Source organism: Aplidium turbinatum, chromosome 5 (genome assembly GCF_918807975.1).
Source record: "Aplidium turbinatum chromosome 5, kaAplTurb1.1, whole genome shotgun sequence".
In the NCBI taxonomy this organism is placed as follows: Eukaryota; Metazoa; Chordata; class Ascidiacea; order Aplousobranchia; family Polyclinidae; genus Aplidium; species Aplidium turbinatum.
The window spans coordinates 18,160,709-18,180,132 of NC_137476.1; positions in this window are offsets into that span (position 1 = coordinate 18,160,709).

Below are 19,424 nucleotides of genomic sequence, written 5' to 3' on the forward strand. Positions count from 1 at the left end.
CTCTTCCCAATCATTTGTGACACCAGAACGCCTACCACCTACTGAGCCATCAACAAAATTCCACTGTCTAAGGGTTTACTACCAAATAATGGTGTGGCTAGGACAGGAGAGTGATATGGAAACTTGCTGGTGGGGTTGGAAACTGGAAGGCAGTCAGTTTGTGCCAACAGAGTCGGACATGAATGCGGCCCCAGATGCCCTCTTGAAGATTATCCACTGCAACTGCACAACTGCCTGTAGCACTGCCAGGTGTAGCTGTAGGCGGAATAATCTACCCTGTACCTCAGCATTTGGACAGTGGCAACTTGATGCCTGTGACAAAACCTACAATCAGTCATTACTGGATGAAGATGATGATCAGGACGTATCAAGCAACTGAATGTAAAGAACTTAATAAGTGGTGTGTGACTCTTATGCTGCCAGTGTTTCACTATTGGTTTTGTTTCATATAAGTCTTTCCATTAAACTAATGAGTAAATTTCATTTTGAATTGTTTTAATGAATTCCTTACCACCTAAAACCTAAATATAGACGCCAGAATTAGAGAATTAATTACTTATTTCGTGGTTTTTATCGAAATAAAAACCACAAAATAAGTTTAAAAAAGTGGGTAATTTTGTCAAACTATATTATAACTATACATGTAAATACTAAAGCCTACTTATTATTGCTTAAACAGATTGCCTGATCTCACAAACATAGGGTAAGACACCACAACCAGGTAAAAATACCCCGAAATGACCAAGTTATGGCTAAAAACGTGATTTTTTTGCGGAAAATGGCGGCCATTTTGAATTTTTGCCCTGCACACTTTTTTCTTGGAACTCCGACCAAAAATTTTGTCATTTTATGTTGAGATAGGCTAAATGGAATACAAAAATCTGTTCCTAAAGCAAAACAAAAAATTGCCCATTTATAGCCCACTGCTAATAATCCTAATGTTATGTGGCAGAATAAATTTGTGGCAGAATACGGTGCGATAGTGATGAGCCCAGCCTCATGGGCGAAACACGTGTCTATCGCTGTCAATTCTTGCTACAAATCGGCTGCCGAGAAACATTATGTGAATTATTGTGATTATACTGTTTTGGCGGCCATCTTGAAAATGACAACTTTTCGGTGCTCTGATTCTCCTAGATTTTTAATATATTATTCTTGATGATAAATACTACAAAAAACCGTTGGAAAACCTTTTGTAGGAATTTTTTTGAAGTCAAACTATATATTGACCCGACTACTGTATAATTTTAAGATAGTGGTAGTTTAGCTAGTACTGTTTTATCGATGTATATTTTAAACCTTTGGCTTTGCCATCTTTTTCTTTTGTTGGTGTCAAATTCGTGTGTTTACTTTGTCGTTCTGTATATGTTTGGTCACAGCGGTAAACCATAATCTCTTCGTGGGAAAATTGTAACATAAGATTCCCAAATCCGTTCGTCTGCATGCAATGACCGAACAAGAAACACGCCTTTGAAACGTCTATTCAAATTGTATTTCTGTAAAATTAGCCCGCGGCTACCGATAACGAGGGGGTGCAACGCCGTACACCTCTAAAAACTGTCACTACAGAACAGATTAATTGGTTAAAAGACGGAACTTTTGTCCAGCTAGCAAGCACTAAGCCAACAGTTAAATGTGCGGCCAACTTTCAAACAATCATTTCACGAATGACCAGAATAGATAGCAATATCTCAAACTCACATATGCAGTTCTGTGACGCAATAATGGAAGACAATTATGAAGTCATTCAAACAGGTGTTTAAAGCTGATGTAATATTTCCTGTTTAAACAGGTTTCAAACTGAAACAGGCCCAAACAGGTCCAAACAGGTTTGACACAAGTCTTATGAACGATGTGCAATTTTGGCACATTTTCTAGCAACTTCCATGACGTAATATTCAGTAGAGCTGAACGGTTTTTATATGACGTTTGAAATGAAAATTGTCCGTAACATAGCGGCCCCTAGTTATGACAGTCTAACATGGCATAACTAAAAAGAATTTAAGGACAATTGTGAGCCAATGAATAAAAACACATGATACACAAATTGTTTCAATCACTCACGTTTAAGTTAATACGCAAATACAAAGGACATGCAAAGAATGAACAGCAATAAGAATAATACACGACGATACATGAAATTGGTGCCATAGGTACACGCTAAATTGACGCTATATACAATGGTTGCGATAATAACCGACTGTTCCGGGTTCAGACAAAGGTCGACCACCGCAGACAGAACCAGGCTCAAACCATAACACTTAGGTGTTCTTTACGGGGGCGAGGCACGAAATATCCCTCAACACGTAGTCTACTTTCACTTTCCCCGTACTCTCATCATAGTTGCAGACGGCAACTTTGGCTCTACGAACCACAGGCTTCCCTTTCCTAATTTGTGGAACTACCTCATGCACCCTCCCAAGTTGATACTTCCCACGTTTACCAATGTCTTGGAGAGAACCTACCACTACAAGTTGACCAGGCTCCAAATTCTCGGCCATTTTTAGCCATTTTTTCCGGCCCTTAAGACCTGGCAAGTAAAAATTGATCCATTTACTCCAAAACTGCTGAGAAAGTGACAAATTGAACCGATAATCCCTTCTTAGTTGATCACGATCATGTGGTTGCCCAACAGCACAGTATGGGTCTAAGTATGGGGTCAAAAGTGAGGCAGGGGTGATGACAGTAAAATCCCTAGGGTCGTCACTCAAAGGTACCAAAGGGCGTTCGTTCACGATCCGAACGGCACTGCCTGTGTACGTAAGCAGTTCAATAAAACTGGGCTTACGTATTGAAGCGTCCAAAATGTGAAAAAAGTATTTGGTCACATCAGCCATGAAACCAAATCTTTCAAGCCGAAATCTAGCCAAGACATCTGCCAGAGGGTTTAACAAGTCAGACAAGTCAGGACAAGAAGACATTACATCATTAACACAAGTTCCTCGAAATTCAGATTGTTTTAAAGCCTTCTTCTTTAAAGCAGCAGCTCTATCTGACGCCAACACAAAATTGTTAGGTAGATCAATATCTTCCTTCAACGGAACAGGTATCTCAAATCGACCATCTTTCAACTCAATATTCGGTTCAACAAGTTTTCTAGCCAAATTATCATTGCGAGACAATTCACAGGTTTCATTTTGCAAGGTCAAATCCTGAATGACTTTATTCAGGTCTGCTATTTCCATATCACGAGCTCAATTTTACGCTGAAAGCCAGAGATGACATCCGACTCTGAAGACGTCTGCACTCTGCACACTTTAGCAACGCTTTCATCTAAGGGTGACTTACCACCACAAGCCAACCAACCGAGAGGAGTGAGCAAAGCATGTGGTTCACTAGGATTTTCACCAACACGCTCTTTTTTGGCCCACATCAAATAAGCGTTATCGTTGCCAATCAGTACATCTACAGTACTACAATCATTCAAATGAAACATATTCACGTCATGAAAATGACGAAAACCATTTAAATCTTGTTTATGGGGTAAAGTTTTAACATCGTCAGCCCAAGCTGGGTTAACCACCGAAGTTATATCACAAAACAGTTCATCTGTCTCTAACGACTGGATGTTGAGTTTTACAAGGTTAGCACAAGTAGGTTTCTGACCAGCCAGAGTATCCATTTTAAACGACGCTTTGTCATACGGTTTAACGCCAAGTTCGCAGACCAAATCACTCGAAACAAAAGTCAACTGCGAACCAGGATCATGCTGACAATACACCAACTTCGATTTGCCAGTCATTGGATTCAAAACACGAGCAGCAGTAACGCGGTTAAAGGCTGCTTTAACATTTCCAATCTTAACATTACGCACAGGAACTCTAGCACCAGCATCATCTTTGCTGATCGAATCCAAAGAATCACGTGACGTCACATAAAAATCATGCAGAAGAAAATAGTGTTTCCTATCGTTGTTAGGTCCACACTGACGACAGTTGTTTGCATGATTACAGTCCCTAACCATATGCTGGCGCAAACAATTCAAGCATTTGCCAGCTTTCACAATAACATCTCTCCGATCTTTAGGTGTCAAGCGCAAAAATTCTTTACAATTAGACAAAAAATGATATTCAACTTGACCACGTGACGAACAATAAATGCATGCCGGTAGGTTCTTACGTCTAGCCTCACCACCGCGCGGTGCGCCAACAACAGTCGAGTACTGCGAACTCCCTGACATCACATCATCATGGGGTTTTACGGACGTCTGCCTAACCGGACATGAAGGCAATTTTCCTTTGCCAAACTTTTTAAAATGCTGCGACTCACCAGAATCGCCCATTAGCATAATGCTAAAATCAGTCGACTTGCGCGTTTCCTCCCGTACTACAAATTCAAACAAACTCTGAAAAGTAGGCTCATCAGTGCCACCATACTGATCACCTAAAAAGTCAAGATAACGCTGCTTAGCGTCAAACGGGAGTCGCTTAGCCAAATCCGAAACAAAACGTCCTTCTAATTTATCACGCTGACCATAAGCTTGCGCGTAAAGCAAACACTGCGACAATTCATCTTTAAACTCTTTCAAATCACTGGAAGAGATAGAAGTCAATTTGCTACCATAGCGATACTTTCTAATTTCTGGTTCTGCGAAAAGACCTCCACGAACTCCAAAACGCTGGGACAAGCGAGCTAACGACATTTCTATCCTGTCTTCCTCTGACAAGCCAGGAGTGTCAGAAACCAAATTAGCAATCGTTTGCGCAGCTGTTCTAACACAAGCTGCTTGTAACAAAGTCAAACGAGTTCCCTTAAAGGGCGAAGCTGCCATTAAGGCCGTAACACGATTTTTAAAGAAGATAAATGGCATATTGTTACCATCGTAACCAATCAAGGCCGCCTTATCGAAGAACGTCCTACTATTTTGGTATTCAAAAAAGCAATCCTGCTGTTGAGAACTCGATTTAGCGGGAGAAGACAAGCCATATCCCTTAAGGGGCTGAGTGGGCTCAGTCACATGCACAGCCCGATCACGATCCTCACACACGCTAAAATCAGGAGACAGGATACGCCTCTCACAACCACCCAAATTACGTGTAGCTGGGCGATCAACAACTAGCGGCGCAGAAAACTTTGAAGGGGGCAAAGCATTACTGCTAATGGCGGCCCCGTGACCTGTACGCTCTGGGGGAGGAGTTCGGTTGTAATTCACAGACCTTGGCTCTACAGCCTTCGGAAGACCCTTAGTCGCGGCCCCGAGACCTCCTGAAACAGCTTGAAAACGTGTGGATTGTACTGGTCCACTTACGGATTGAACAGGCGTCTGGAAAAGGTTATGTAAATTAAACTGTGATTGATGTTCACTTCTGGAATGCCTAGAAGAGCCCTTCCTAGAACTACGCCGGGAGCCTAACTCAGAACGATATTCAGCTAAAACTACCTCTTTACGTTGTTCGGCCCTCAACTGAGCGTCTTTGAGTGCGAACTCAGCAGCTCTAGCTTCGGCTCTCGCGGCGGCCTCAGCAGCTCTCGCTTCGGCCTCAGCTCTCGCGGCAGCCTCTGCACGTGCGGCCTCAGCAGCTCTCGCGTCGGCCTCAGCTCTCGCGGCAGCCTCAGCTCGTATGGCCTCAGCTCTTGCGATGGCCTCAGCAGCTCTTGCTTCGGCCTCAGCTTGGATCTGGAGCTCCTCTCGTCTTAACTGTAGGTTAATTTGTGCAACTATCCGTGACGAGCTCTCAGACATCCTAGTGCTTACATTTGAGGCGCTATCCTCAGGATGTATGTCAGCATCCAACCTATCTGACAACTCACTTTCTTTTTGTTCGAAGTTATTTTTTAACGAGTTAAATTCGGGATCTACCCTATCACGAAGTTCTGCCAAGATTGCAGAGTTAAAAATTTTACTCAAAAGAGCATGGAAATGCCTTAATTCCTCTTCTAAAGTAGATAAGTTAGATCGAAAAATTAACAGTTCCTGCTTATCACTCAAAGAACCTAGGGCTACAGAAAGTTTCCCAGTTTGAGTCAAAATATCCCGTCTAAAATGCCGGGCCTCTCGAACTGACTTAGCCTCATCGTTACTGGGTCCCTCCCCAGAATGGCCTGCCCGACCGCAAACAACATCATCAGGCTTAAACTCAGTCGAGTCGACGGCGGTCGAGTCCCTGTCGCCACCGAGTGTAGACATATTAAATGTTAGGGCTAAATTTAACAATTAAAAAATTAATTTATACAAACACACAAAATTATAACAGTAGTTATAAAAAACTTAACTGCAAAGACCGTAAAAAATACAAAAAAGAATTTAATGCACGATACCGTAGCTGTACGAGTATGAAGTCCAAAAGTCCACAAAACTTGCTTGGATTCTTCCACTCGAATCTTCAAGCACAGATGGATTGCCTTTAATCTTCTTTCTTGCCAATGATTGTCAAAGTTATTTTTCTTCAATACCAAACTGAGAAGAAATGTCTTTACTTTTCTTTGCTTCTGTAAGAGTGTAGACTACCAACCAACAAATCTTCTTTTATTATTTCTTGTACTTCTAAGTAGTTCTTCTGCACTAGCTGACAACAAACACGTCTTTTATTTTTTATGCCTTCAAGTGCTTCTTGGCCTACCAGCTAACAAAAACGTCTTTTATTTTTTTTATGCTTCTAAGTGCTTCTGTGCCAAGCACTAGACAGAGAATCGTCTTTTATTTTTTTTGCTTCCAAGTGCTTCTTGGCCTACCAACTAACAAACTTCGTCTTTTATTTTTTATGGTCACAGCGGTAAACCATAATCTCTTCGTGGGAAAATTGTAACATAAGATTCCCAAATCCGTTCGTCTGCATGCAATGACCGAACAAGAAACACGCCTTTGAAACGTCTATTCAAATTGTATTTCTGTAAAATTAGCCCGCGGCTACCGAAAACGAGGGGGTGCAACGCCGTACACCTCTAAAAACTGTCACTACAGAACAGATTAATTGGTTAAAAGACGGAACTTTTGTCCAGCTAGCAAGCACTAAGCCAACAGTTAAATTTGCGGCCAACTTTCAAACAATCATTTCACGAATGACCAGAATAGATAGCAATCAGTGCTTCCACTTCTGACAATTGATAAATCCTCTTTAATTTCCTTTTTTGTCCTGAAAAATCCCTTTTTTCTCAGTCGGAAATCCTTTAAAATTTTCTTGATAGGCGATGTTATTTTTGACGTTATTTGAGTTAAAAAAGTTGCCAATACAACTTCAAAGTTTTTAATCTCACCTAAGTTACGGTTTAACCTGAAAGAACAGAAAATCAGTGAATTGAAGAAGTGGTACGGTAGGCTTCTCAAATTGCTACAAAAAACAACACCTTGCAGGCAGTAGCATGGCTGATTTAGTTGACAAACCCAATCTAATACCATAAATTTGACATATTAATGTCCAGTGGGCAGTGACATTATGGCAGGGAATATAAATAATACACCACACAAGAAGTATCTCAACACATTCACACCTGCTGTAGTATAAACACCACATGATTACATCATAGGAGCACAGTAACACTCAGTTAATACTCTTAACACTCAGACTCAGTTATTAAAAACATTAGCCTACTAATTGTGAACAGTGAACACTGGCACTGCATATGTAGCCTAAGTGGTGAAAAAAAAAGAAGGCAAAATGAGCCAAATTACACTCATTTAGGCTACAGAGGAACAACAGTCATTGGAACAGACTGAATAGGTGATAATCTTGATACAAAATTAAATTTCTAAGACTGACTCTGCATCAGCGCTGCCCTTGCTGTTCATGAAGTTTATTACCGACTGCGACTGGTACTTCAAAAGTATGACCTGAATAAAGGTTGTCATTTTAGTTATTACAAGAAATTACACATATTTCATAACTTTATGAATCAGAACATACTGTTGAGTAGGCCTGCTATAGGATGGAATCTGAGCATCATTTTATTTCAATGTCATTAGATTTAGTGTCAATATTTCTTTCGAACATTGCCGAGACCCCTACAGTGTTTCTTGCCGAATTAAAGTTAGCTTGATGCTTTTCTGTGGCAGCGTACCGAATTAACCCTGTTTTGGTAAAGTACACAAAAGTGCCACAAACTTTGCAATATGGTTTGCTGTCTTTATTCAATATCCAGCCTGAAAACCGCTAGTCAGTTTGCCATCCTTTAACAAATTTATTTTTGTGTGCAGTTTTGGTTTTATTTGATGCATTAACTTTATCAACTCTACATCTTTTTTCTCTCTCTTCATCAGTAACATATTCACAATCATCTGAAGCTGATGAAAATTCAGGCCTAGGCCTATTCATGCCTATTGTTTATAGCTCAATTTGTCGAAGCAACGTTGTTTTACTAGAATAGTAAGCTACACATATTTTACAATAACATGGTTTACTTCCTTTGTTCACTGTCCAGCCAAAAAACTGCTTGTCAGTTAGTCGGTTCTGGGACATTTACCACCTGGAGTCCTGGACATCATTTACCAATTACGGTGCCGGTACCGCTCTAATCTTTCCCACCCAGACTCCTAACTTCTCCCTAACACTGAAAATGTTCAGGTGGTAAATGTCCAGTAACGAATTACCGTATCCAATATTCATCCATTAATAAATTTATTTTTTGTGTCTAGTTTAGTTTTCCTTGATGTGCTAACTTGTTCAACTCTATAGGCTAGGCTATCTCTTTTTTCTCCTTGCCAGTAACATCTTCACAATCATCTGAGACTGATGAAAAACTTTAAGATACTAGGCCTATTCATGAATATGATACTGACTCGGTCTGACTGTGTACACTATACATATCCTACACACAGCCTAGCTAGCTCTAGTATTAACACGCCATAATAGATTAGCATAGGCTATAACTAACTTTTCTAAACCGGAAGGATACCACTAGCCTAAGCTTATCATGCCACTGTACGTCGAAGCTCACTAAACTTTGTCATTGCTATTCAAATTCAACCGCAAATCAACGGACTACCTAAGTTTAACTAAAAGAATTAAAACTAACTCACTCACTGAACTTACGTCTTAACTCCAATTCCCAAAATGCCGAGAATAGAAATCAACCAAGCGAGAAGCGATGGAAAGGCGAGAATGGGTGAAAGAAGAGAGAATGAGAGGGTTTCCGGATGGCGAGTGGCGACGGAAACCAGCTGATCAGCGTTATTCCAGTCGTTTTTAGAACTTTTGAAAGGGAATATGAATAAAATTTTCTTTAAAATTGCTAAAAAGAACAAATCCCTTTTTAAGACAAAATTTCCTTGTAAAATTGTTAAAAATCCCTAAAAAATCCTTCTTTTCTTCAAATCCCTTTTTTATCCTTCGAAGCATTGAAAAATCCCGATTTCGGGATAAAATCCTTCAAAGTGGAAACACTGATAGCAATATCTCAAACTCACATATGCAGTTCTGTGACGCAATAATGGAAGACAATTATGAAGTCATTCAAACAGGTGTTTAAAGCTGATGTAATATTTCCTGTTTAAACAGGTTTCAAACTGACACAGGCCCAAACAGGTCCAAACAGGTTTGACACAAGTCTTATGAACGATGTGCAATTTTGGCACATTTTCTAGCAACTTCCATGACGTAATATTCAGTAAAGCTGAACGGTTTTTATATGACGTTTGAAATGAAAATTGTCCGTAACAATGTTTGCGCCAGCAGCAGTGGTGCCGAAGTTAGTTGAGGATTGGGGGAGATGCATCAACATTTTATCAAATTTTAGACGATTTTGAACATTGGGTGGATGCATATTTTTATACACAATTTTAGTGGTAGCCTAAGGTATTAAGTTTATTAAACAATCACCAGACCTAGGTAAATTAGCTGCTAACTGCATAATATAGGCTACAGATAAGAAATCATGGAGATAAAAGTGCTCTTGTGAATGACTGATGCAACATTAAGGAAAAAGCAAAGAAAAATTGGTACTTCCAGCGGGATTCGAACCTATGACCTTCCAATGAATACTTAATTTTTCCAAAAAAACAGAAGTTATACTTTTCTTCTTGTCCTCTCCTTCACTAGAAACACTAGCCTACACTTAGCGCACTATAGGACAAAGTCACTTGTCAGGAGACTGAAAACAATCGAAGCTGCAGAAGAACATCTGCAAACTTATGACAAAAATAACAACTTTCAAACTTGTTACAACCGAACATATTGCGTATTGCGTCTTACGGTAGTGCGCATTGAAAACTCATTAGCACTGTCATTTATGCTGATGTCATTAAGAATATTTTGGTGAATGTTGCAAACAATGCTAGCATTCAACCTTTCCTATTCCAAAGTATTTCTCAGCCAGGTTTTCAATCTACAAAGATTGGAAAACGACCTCTCACAAGCAGTGAGCTTACCTAGCAAACTAAGAGGATCTCAATCAGCTGGAGTATTTGAGAATAGAGGGGTTTTTCCAACTTGGACAATGCCTGGTAAGCTCTTTCAGCATCGTAGCCTACAGAGATTTTGCTTCTTTTGCCTTTCTGAATGAATCAATTTGATAACTCATCCATTGTCTATTCAGCTTTGGATAATTTTCGACCATTTCTGGAAATAAACCGGTCTTGAAAATTCGAGCAAGTTCTTTATACTTTACCGAATCGGTATTCTGGCTATTTTCAAACCGTTCGGTCAGTTCAGGGATAACTCAGTCCATGAACTGATTGTAAAGTATTTTATAATGCAGTTGAGTGTCTGCAGTAGCGAATCTTTCAGGGACTCTTCTTTGCCATGCTGCTTGCAAAGGCGTGATAAAATTAGCAGCAATTTATTCTGGAAATGAAACTGCATTTTAGTATTGTTTTCAAACTCCAAATCACGATATTTCTCTAAGTTAGGGTGATTTTCAATGTATGACACAGCTCTTCACAAGAGTCAATGTCAATTTTTTTTTTCTTGTAATGTGATACTAAATTGCTCCATAAGTGCCAAAGGCTTCAAAATCAGCACAAGTCCCACATATGTTTCAGATTTAACTAAGCATGTTAAAATTCCTTGTGCTTTTATTTTTGCTTCTAGCGTAGACAGTAGACCAAGGTTCTTCATTGTCTTGCGTCAAATCCAAGACAATCAAAACTGTGATCAAACATCAATAAAAGAAAAACATCAGCAATTCGAGATGCTTGCAAACAACTAAATCGAAGTACAACTTCACAGCAAATATTTTTTTCTAAATTATTGTGGAGGATGCTGCCAAAACATTGGAGGGGATATATCCCCCCAATCCCCCCCCCCCTACTTCGGCACCACTGGCCAGCAGCAAAAAATAAAATTGAATTAAATTGAATTGAAGTATTCAAAACTTCCAAAGTAATACCAATATTCTGTACAGCAGAAGATTATAGCAATTACCGCCCTGTCAGTTTGCTATTATCGTAATCAAAAGTAGGCTACTTAAAAAAAAGAATATAGGCTACAACAGAGTTGTTGCTTTTCTCGAAAATCACAGTTTTGTTTATGACAAGCAGTTTGGTTTTAGACGAAATCATTCCACTAATCTTGCAGCCTTATACCTCATTAGTAAAATATCGAATGCTATTGATGGTCACAGCGGAAAACTATAATATCCCTTGGGAAAGTTGTAAGAAAAAATTCCCGAATCCTTCGTCTGTATGCGATGACACCGAGCGAAACATGCTTTTAAAATCTCATCACGAATTGTATTTCAAGAAAGGACAGCAGCACAGGTTGTTTAAAAGGAGGCGCAACACGTACGCACTAAAAAATTTGACACCACAGGACAGATTTCTCGATAAAGGACGGAAATTTCGTTCTGTTGTTGGTACGCAAAAAGCAGAGCAGTTTATTGTTCGACCAACCTTCTCAAGCGACAATCGAAATTCGAAAAAACACGAAACTAATGGAATATTTCAACACGCAAGTAACTGGCATCTATGACGTAATAGTCAACATATTGTCGTATGTTTCCACACGAGCTACATCTGAATGATACAACAGTTCATCATTTCTAGCAATGTTCTATATGACGTAAAACGCCGATTTAATTAGACTTTAACGCTTGAACGGTTTTATGTGACGTTTGATCTGGGGAACGATTGTTCGTAACAGGGTATTTTTAATTCGTTTTCATTTTGTTTAGAAAAGCATTTCGAACGCTCCATCCGCCATTTGAGAAAATCCTGCGCATGCCATTGAGTTCGATACAGGTCTTGGCCAAAACAAAACCAGAGTTGTTTTGGCAACATCGCTTTTGCGTCGTAATAAAAAAATTGGGCTCGAAGTAAGTTTGTAACATGTATTATGTTTGTAACTAATAAATTTAAATTATTAGAACATTTGGCCGAAACCTATGAGAATTGCAATTGCGAATACATTGCAAATGTGCAACTTCAAAACCTCAATGTCCATGCCTCAATTCTGCTCTCACGGAATTAAGGTCACGCTTCCTGTTAACAAATGCCACTCTCACGGAATTTAGCCACCACATCCGTATTTCTGAAGCGACATGAAACCCCAACCATATTACTGATAAAAAGGCACTACTTTATGAAATAATGCGGGGAATTGAAAAATACTTGTAACGTATATAAACCAAATGGATTTCCCTTTGAAACAGACGGAAGAGACGAAACAGACTTTCGAAAACAGAACGATTCTCGAATAAGAATTCAGGTGAAAATCACGACGGAGAATGTCGCTTTTCTGACACCCGTCGCAATGAACTATTAGAGAGAGAGGATAAGTCTCCCAATTTCCCGAGTATAAGAGCTTGTAACTTTGATTAACAAAAAATACATTTTACATTACATTTAACTTGTTTAATTGTTGTAGGCAATCATACCCTTAGACAGAAACCTAAAATATCCACTTATAGCTAGAGACTCAGGGTCTCTCAATAAGCAAAAGCTTACACTAAAGACACCACAACATCAAAAAAACTACACTAGATGTGGTGGGCTAAAATTCATGAGAGTGGCATTTGTTAATAGGAAGCGGGACCTTAATTTCGTGAGAGCAGAATTGAGGTTTTGAATTTGCACATTTGCAATGTAGGCTATTTGCAATTGCAATTCTCATCGGTTTCGGCCAAATGTTCTAATATTTTGAATCTGTTAGTTAAAATCATGGTATAACTTAGTAGCCTACATGTCCTACAAGCTGTTTAGAGTATTTGCGATGGTTAATCCCTTTCAGAACTGAGAAAGTTGGCGTGAAACTATGAAAGATTCAATTTTAGTTGTTTTTGAAAATCTTTCCAACTTCTTTCAAATAAACATTTGCTTCTTTCCGGAAATTTGTTCTTGTACGAGGTGTTTTGCTGCCAATCCATTTACAGTAACTAATTTCCAGTGAACAGTTTTCAGCTTTTTATTGAGGAGTTAAAATTAATTTAATGTAAAAAATGGAATAGTTCGTGTTGTGGCACTGGACCAATCGCTGTGGGCGCAAAATCAAAAAAAATTAATGGTTAAAAAAGGGCGGTAGGCTGATGGGGTTGCAACCCGGAGCTCATCAAAAACAAACCCACTGATAACCATCTAGCCTACCAAGACAGTTGACAGACAGCAAATTAGTGGAATTGAATAACATTATTAAACAATACAATAAACTGACATGCAGTATAAATTTATACGTTATAAATCTCAATGCTTTCTCAATTAAATAAATTGCCAGTGATGTACGTGCATACAAAAAATATTGACGCCGTCAGCGTAAACGCAAACGTTCGAAAAACTATACGCCGTATGCGTCAACGTAACTTGTAAAAAAAAGTTGGCGGCGTCAGCGTCAGCGCATACACTAGCGTAAACTCATTTTGTTTGCTAGGTGCCAAACATTCACACGGTATAAACCACTCGAAACAAACAAGTTTTATTTTGAAATTCCACGAAGATACACATTACACAAGCATCTGAAAGTGTTTATCTGACATTTTGCTGTGTTTTGGTTCCAATATGTCTTTGCCCATTGAAAACATTCTTTCAACTGCAGCGCTGGAAGGTATTGGCGTGTTGTAGCGAAAAAAATACATTAAAAAGTATGCGTTGACGGTGACGCTATGCGCTAAAAAACCGCGAAAACTTTACGGCGTAGCCTCAAGCGTAAACTATCCAAAAAAATGTGGCCGCAAGCGTTAGTGTAAACAAAAAGTCGTAGAATTTGCGGTGTATACGTACATCTCCGTAAATTAATAGATATTAGGAAAAGAAAAATATGACTATGAAAAGTATCATATGTACACATTAAAACATACTAGCCTACAACAACTTTAGAAACAGACACGAAAGCTTATTTTGGACTACTTTGTTGCAAGATATTTACCAGAAAGTAATCATTACAATTACAACACAAAAGTTTCTTTATTATACCAAAAAATCTGCAAAGTTTGAAAATGGAATCTAGACGTTTATGGCTTGACGAGAGACAGAGGGGTCGGCAAGATTTTAGGCGTCGAGACCCTTGACTCGAAAGTCAACTGATTTAAAGAATATAGAAAGACTGTCAATGCAAATACAGTAGACTGATGTATGAATATCCTTAGGTATTGTATATTCAACACAATTTCACAGAATAGCAAAAAGAGTACAACCTGACGAGCAGTTGCTGTTCATTTGTTCATTACCTTGTGTAGCCATTACCATTTTACCATGTTCATTACTTCAAAAAAAAAATGATTGAGAGTTAATTAGGTTTATTTTTTTGACATTACACTTTGTCACAATGAAGTAATTTTAAAAAAAGGCAAAAAATTAAAATATGCTGCGACGAGCTATAAATTGACATAATTTTTTATTAATGGTTTTGGCTGCGATACAATCAAAAGCACAGCAATTGATAACTTTGGCAACAATATTGAGAAATTGAAACAAACTTTCTATTTATTAATTTGATATCTTATTTTTATTTGTGATTGCTTATTTTTTCTTTTACGCTACGTCCTCGCTTTTGATGAATCATGGGATTAATTAAAACATTTCTAATTGCCGAAGATTTAAAATGTGTTTAAAATAATAAATTTGATTAAATTTTCAAGATGCCATATTAAAATTTTCATAAAACATTACACTTCAGATTTTCGTGTTCGATATAATTTTCCATTCTGGATGCAAAGATACCTGCCTATTGTTGCAAAATTTGAAAAATGCCACCCTAAGGCGCATCGAATACAACCGGAAATTGCACTTTAGCTAAGTGGTTCTTTTATCGGACAAACCCAATCACTCTGCACGACAGGGACCACTTTTGTCCTAACTTTAGCCGATACCGATGATAAAACGCATGGTGTTTCAAATATGTTTATCGTTTAGGACGTCTTGAACTTTCTTTGCATTTGGAGACAACTCACGTACAAAAAAATATAAGTTCAAATTCTGCACGATCTGCAAGTCAAAAGTGTCGCACTTTTCAAAACATATGAAAACTCTGGCTACGAAAGCATTTTTTTCTGAAATTATTGCATGTTAGATTGCAATTAATATTCGTAGAAAAACAATTATTTCAACTTTTGCTTGTTGTAGAAAAAATATCAACAAAACAACACAGTTATAAAAACGCAATAGTCGACTATGTCAGCTATCGGCTATCAATTATCAGCTATCGGCATAGTCGGCTATGTCAGCTTCATACCAAGTACAAATAGAAATCAGCAAAGCAAAAAACTTTCAGGTGAACAGTTTCTCTATTGACTAGGATTTTGATCCCTTGGTAGGAGAAGTAAGAAAAAAACTATCTTCTTGTTTTTCTTCTGCTGTGGAATGAACTCTCTTGCTAAAGCATTTAGCCGCGTACTTATGAAAAGAGTCGAACTGACAACTTTTAAAACGTTGGTCAGAAGCTCTGATCATGCAATCACGCAGCTGGGATAACTAACTTGCCGTGATTATACCATTCAACAATCTATGTAAGCATATTGTTTTATTTAGCATGAAGGCCCGTTCAACCAGCCAAACATGATAACTGCGCGAAAAATAAATAATTGTCAACGACAAAATATAAATAGTACAAAGAAGTAAGCTATAGGTTAACGTCTGGAAAACAAAAATTAAGTCCTAAATTGTCCCTGCAAGTTTCCCTAAATTTACAATCAAATCAATGCTATATCATACAATCAAATCCACCTTGAAGAAAGCCAGCATTTTTGCTCACGACCGTTAAAAGTAGTCGGTCTGAAACTACAAGGAATTCAAATTCGAGGAAATGTCTGTAGTAGAGTGACAACGAAAAGGAGACGAAAAAAATTTGTAGGCTGTGGTTTCCCATTAATCTAAGTCATCGTATTCGGGCGTTTGAAAGCTAGCCGGAAGACAATCCCCTTCATAAAAGGGAAAGGTCGTGTCCTCTATGGCCCGGTTGCTCAAATGGTGGGCAATAAAAAATAGTTCCCAACATAAAAATTAACCGGTAAACTAAACAGCACTTGAAATAAGAACTTATGAACAATTGCAAACTACTGTAATGAGATTCATTGCGACAAAAATCATAGAACGTCTTGGAAATTAGTTCTCTTGGAATACTGCGGAAAAATGTTTTTTTTTTTTTTGTAAAATAAATAAGATAGAATGATATTCAATAATTCTGGTTAAAGAAGTAAGCTAGCTGGCTGAGATGAAAAAGCTAGAAACCTATTTATTCAAGAGAAATCTTTCCAAAAACCACGCAGTGTTGCATAGTATTGCAAAATGAAAGATAGAATTATCTGTGATGGCACACATAATTCTATCATTCATTTCATTGTATGAATTTCATCAGAAAACGGAAAGATACAAAAGTCGGTTCAGATTCCTTTTTTGAAGACCTGAAATCCTTTTGTGTGCTTTTCGTCCAAGCTCTGCAAATGTATTCGGTGGTTAGACATTGCTCAGAATACCATTATCATTGACAAAACTTGGCCGAACTTAGCCTTCAGTGCCTACCTTGGCAACAAAGTAAACAAATGTACTTTTGTTTAACAAGATCTCGTATGTTTTCTAACATTTCATGTACACACAGTCTATTTGTTTGCCATATCGTGTGAGCTACACATTAGGCTATGATTGGCAATTTCAAGTACCGGTAGTTGTTTGCTTTGAAAGTGCAGAGTGTAAATTCTTAAGCGTTTGGCGTTGCAAAATCCAATATGTCCAGTGCCCACATTGACATGCTGCAGAAGCCATCGTGTCTCCACTTGTCAAAAAAGCATTTTAAAACGCTCGATTTCCGTTGTTTCTCGGTTTAATGTCAACCAAGCATTTTTGTGAAATTCAGAACTAAGAGGGAGCAAGTAAGAAAATACCAAGCCCGCCCCGTTAGCTCACTGGTTGAGCGCCCAACTCAAGATCACGCTGTGCTGCTTAGGCTCTTGGGGTGTGGGCTTGAGCAACGCATTCCAGGATTGCTCTATTCAGCGGCAGTAACTAGATGGAATAATTCCTCGGCAACAACACTTCAACAATAGGAAACTTCACTCTGTCCATACTGGCCCTGCGTCAAAAGCCTCTACATATGCGAAACTACCAGGAATAACCTATCAAAGGCTTTGTCAGTCCGAGGATAAAGATTCAAAACCAAACAACCAATAACAAAGCGGGCTGTTATGTTTGCTGTAACATTCAATTTCCCGGATCAGGCATCTGGCACGATAAATTATATTATCAATCTAGAGTTTGCAGCATGCCTTACCAAAGGGCACCTTGAAAGTAAACATTATTTAGTTCGGACATCAAAGTTGGATATACGCTCTTGTAGCAGTAAACTTATATGGTTTAGATAAGCACAGGCTTTGCGGACTCATGAAAACATCTGCGCTTCCTTGTGTGTATGAGCATTGAGCAGGCGTGATGACTGACAATAGCTTACCCATAGGTAGGCTATTGCTTTGGTGGCTGTAAGCATCCAGAATGATGAGTGTATTATCTGAATATAACCAGGGCCGGATTTAGACCATGAGAGGCCCTAGGCTATTCCATTTGTGAGGCCCCTCCCTATTTTTGAGCTCAGAAATTCTCTTTAAACAACATCACATGTCATTGCTTAATGTTAAAAATATGAGTGCATTAAACTCTTTGTTCTTTTCATTTTCCACATTCATAGGTGCAAATTTTTAATTAAAAGAATAAAAATTTAGTTAAGGCAGTTTTGCTTTTAATTTTAATTTCTCTGATCAAACAACCGTTACAATAATTGTAAACTTTATTTACGAGCAGTGGCGTAGCCAGGAATTTTGAAATAGGGGAGGGGGGGGGGGGTTTGACGGCGTATTCGCCTAAAACGACACCCGGCAGCGGGGTTCTGGGGGGCCACCCCCAGAAATTTTTTAAAAATTACTTTGAATTTGATGCATTCTGAGAGTATTTTCAACAAAAATGTGGGTATGAATATTCCTGTAAAGTGGTACCGTCCGGTGGCATAGTAAAAGGATAAGATTATGTTTTCTTGGGCATTTTTCGAAAATAAAGCTAAGTCTCTATGCTTTCTTGTTGCTAATTCCTGGCTGAGATATTTGAATGTTTGGTGTTGGCAAAACTCGCTCTTTTAATGCAGTTTCTTTTAAAATTAGGCAAGCTTTGTTTTAGAGATATAAAGAGACTGAAAGCATCATACTCAATATCGTGACGTCACACGCGTGCCAAAGGGGGGGTTGAAACCCCCAACCCCCCCCCCCCCCCCGGCTACGCCACTGTTTACGAGGACATAAGAAATAGTTACAGCCATCAAATAGAGTAAGATTAGGCTACCAAATTTTTTTTCTAGCTTTCGTCAAAGCAAAATCATACAACTTGAGACATTGTCGATCTCAGTCATTTTTGATGCTTTTGAGCCTTGAGAAAGATCTCTCTCCTGAGCAGTTAGTGACCATTAAGCTTAGAAACAGTCTTAATATTGCTTCCACATATTGAAAGGCAGTGTTAATTTTTTCCTTGCGCATAGAAGTTCATCAGTAAGTTTCGGGACTCGGGTCAACATCTTCCGGATACGCTTCCTTTAAAAGTTTTAAACCTTGGTTGTCAATTTTCAGTTTTAGCCAAAACTTTGGTGGGCTAAGGTTGTCACTATCATGCATAGCATTGCACGCTTGAGGCAAAGCTCCCTTTTCTTCTTGCAAATTATCTAAATCTTCTTTGTTAACAACAGAAGAAAAGTTGATGCTGCCACTCTCAACATTAAAAAAAAACACTATAGATTCTCCAAGAAAACCACTAGACTATTTTATACTGTTTTTTTTGCAGAGAAGACTGCGGCACTTTAACATAGAAGCTTCCAGCAGAAAGCGCTCAATAATTGCCTTTATTATGATGCAAACGAATAACGACGTAATAATGACTGTTTGCAACCATAGGCGTAGCCAGGGGGGACAAAAGAGGCCATGCCCCCCCAAATTTTCAAACTTTGGATTTCGTAGTTGAACCCTTTGTTGAAAATATAATAAAATTTGTAGAAATTTATAACGTTTTCCAAGACATCTGGCTATAACACCCCTAAGGACTTGTTTTAGACACACAGAAAGACTCCAGCGAATTTTGCAAATCGTAAATCGCGCAAAAT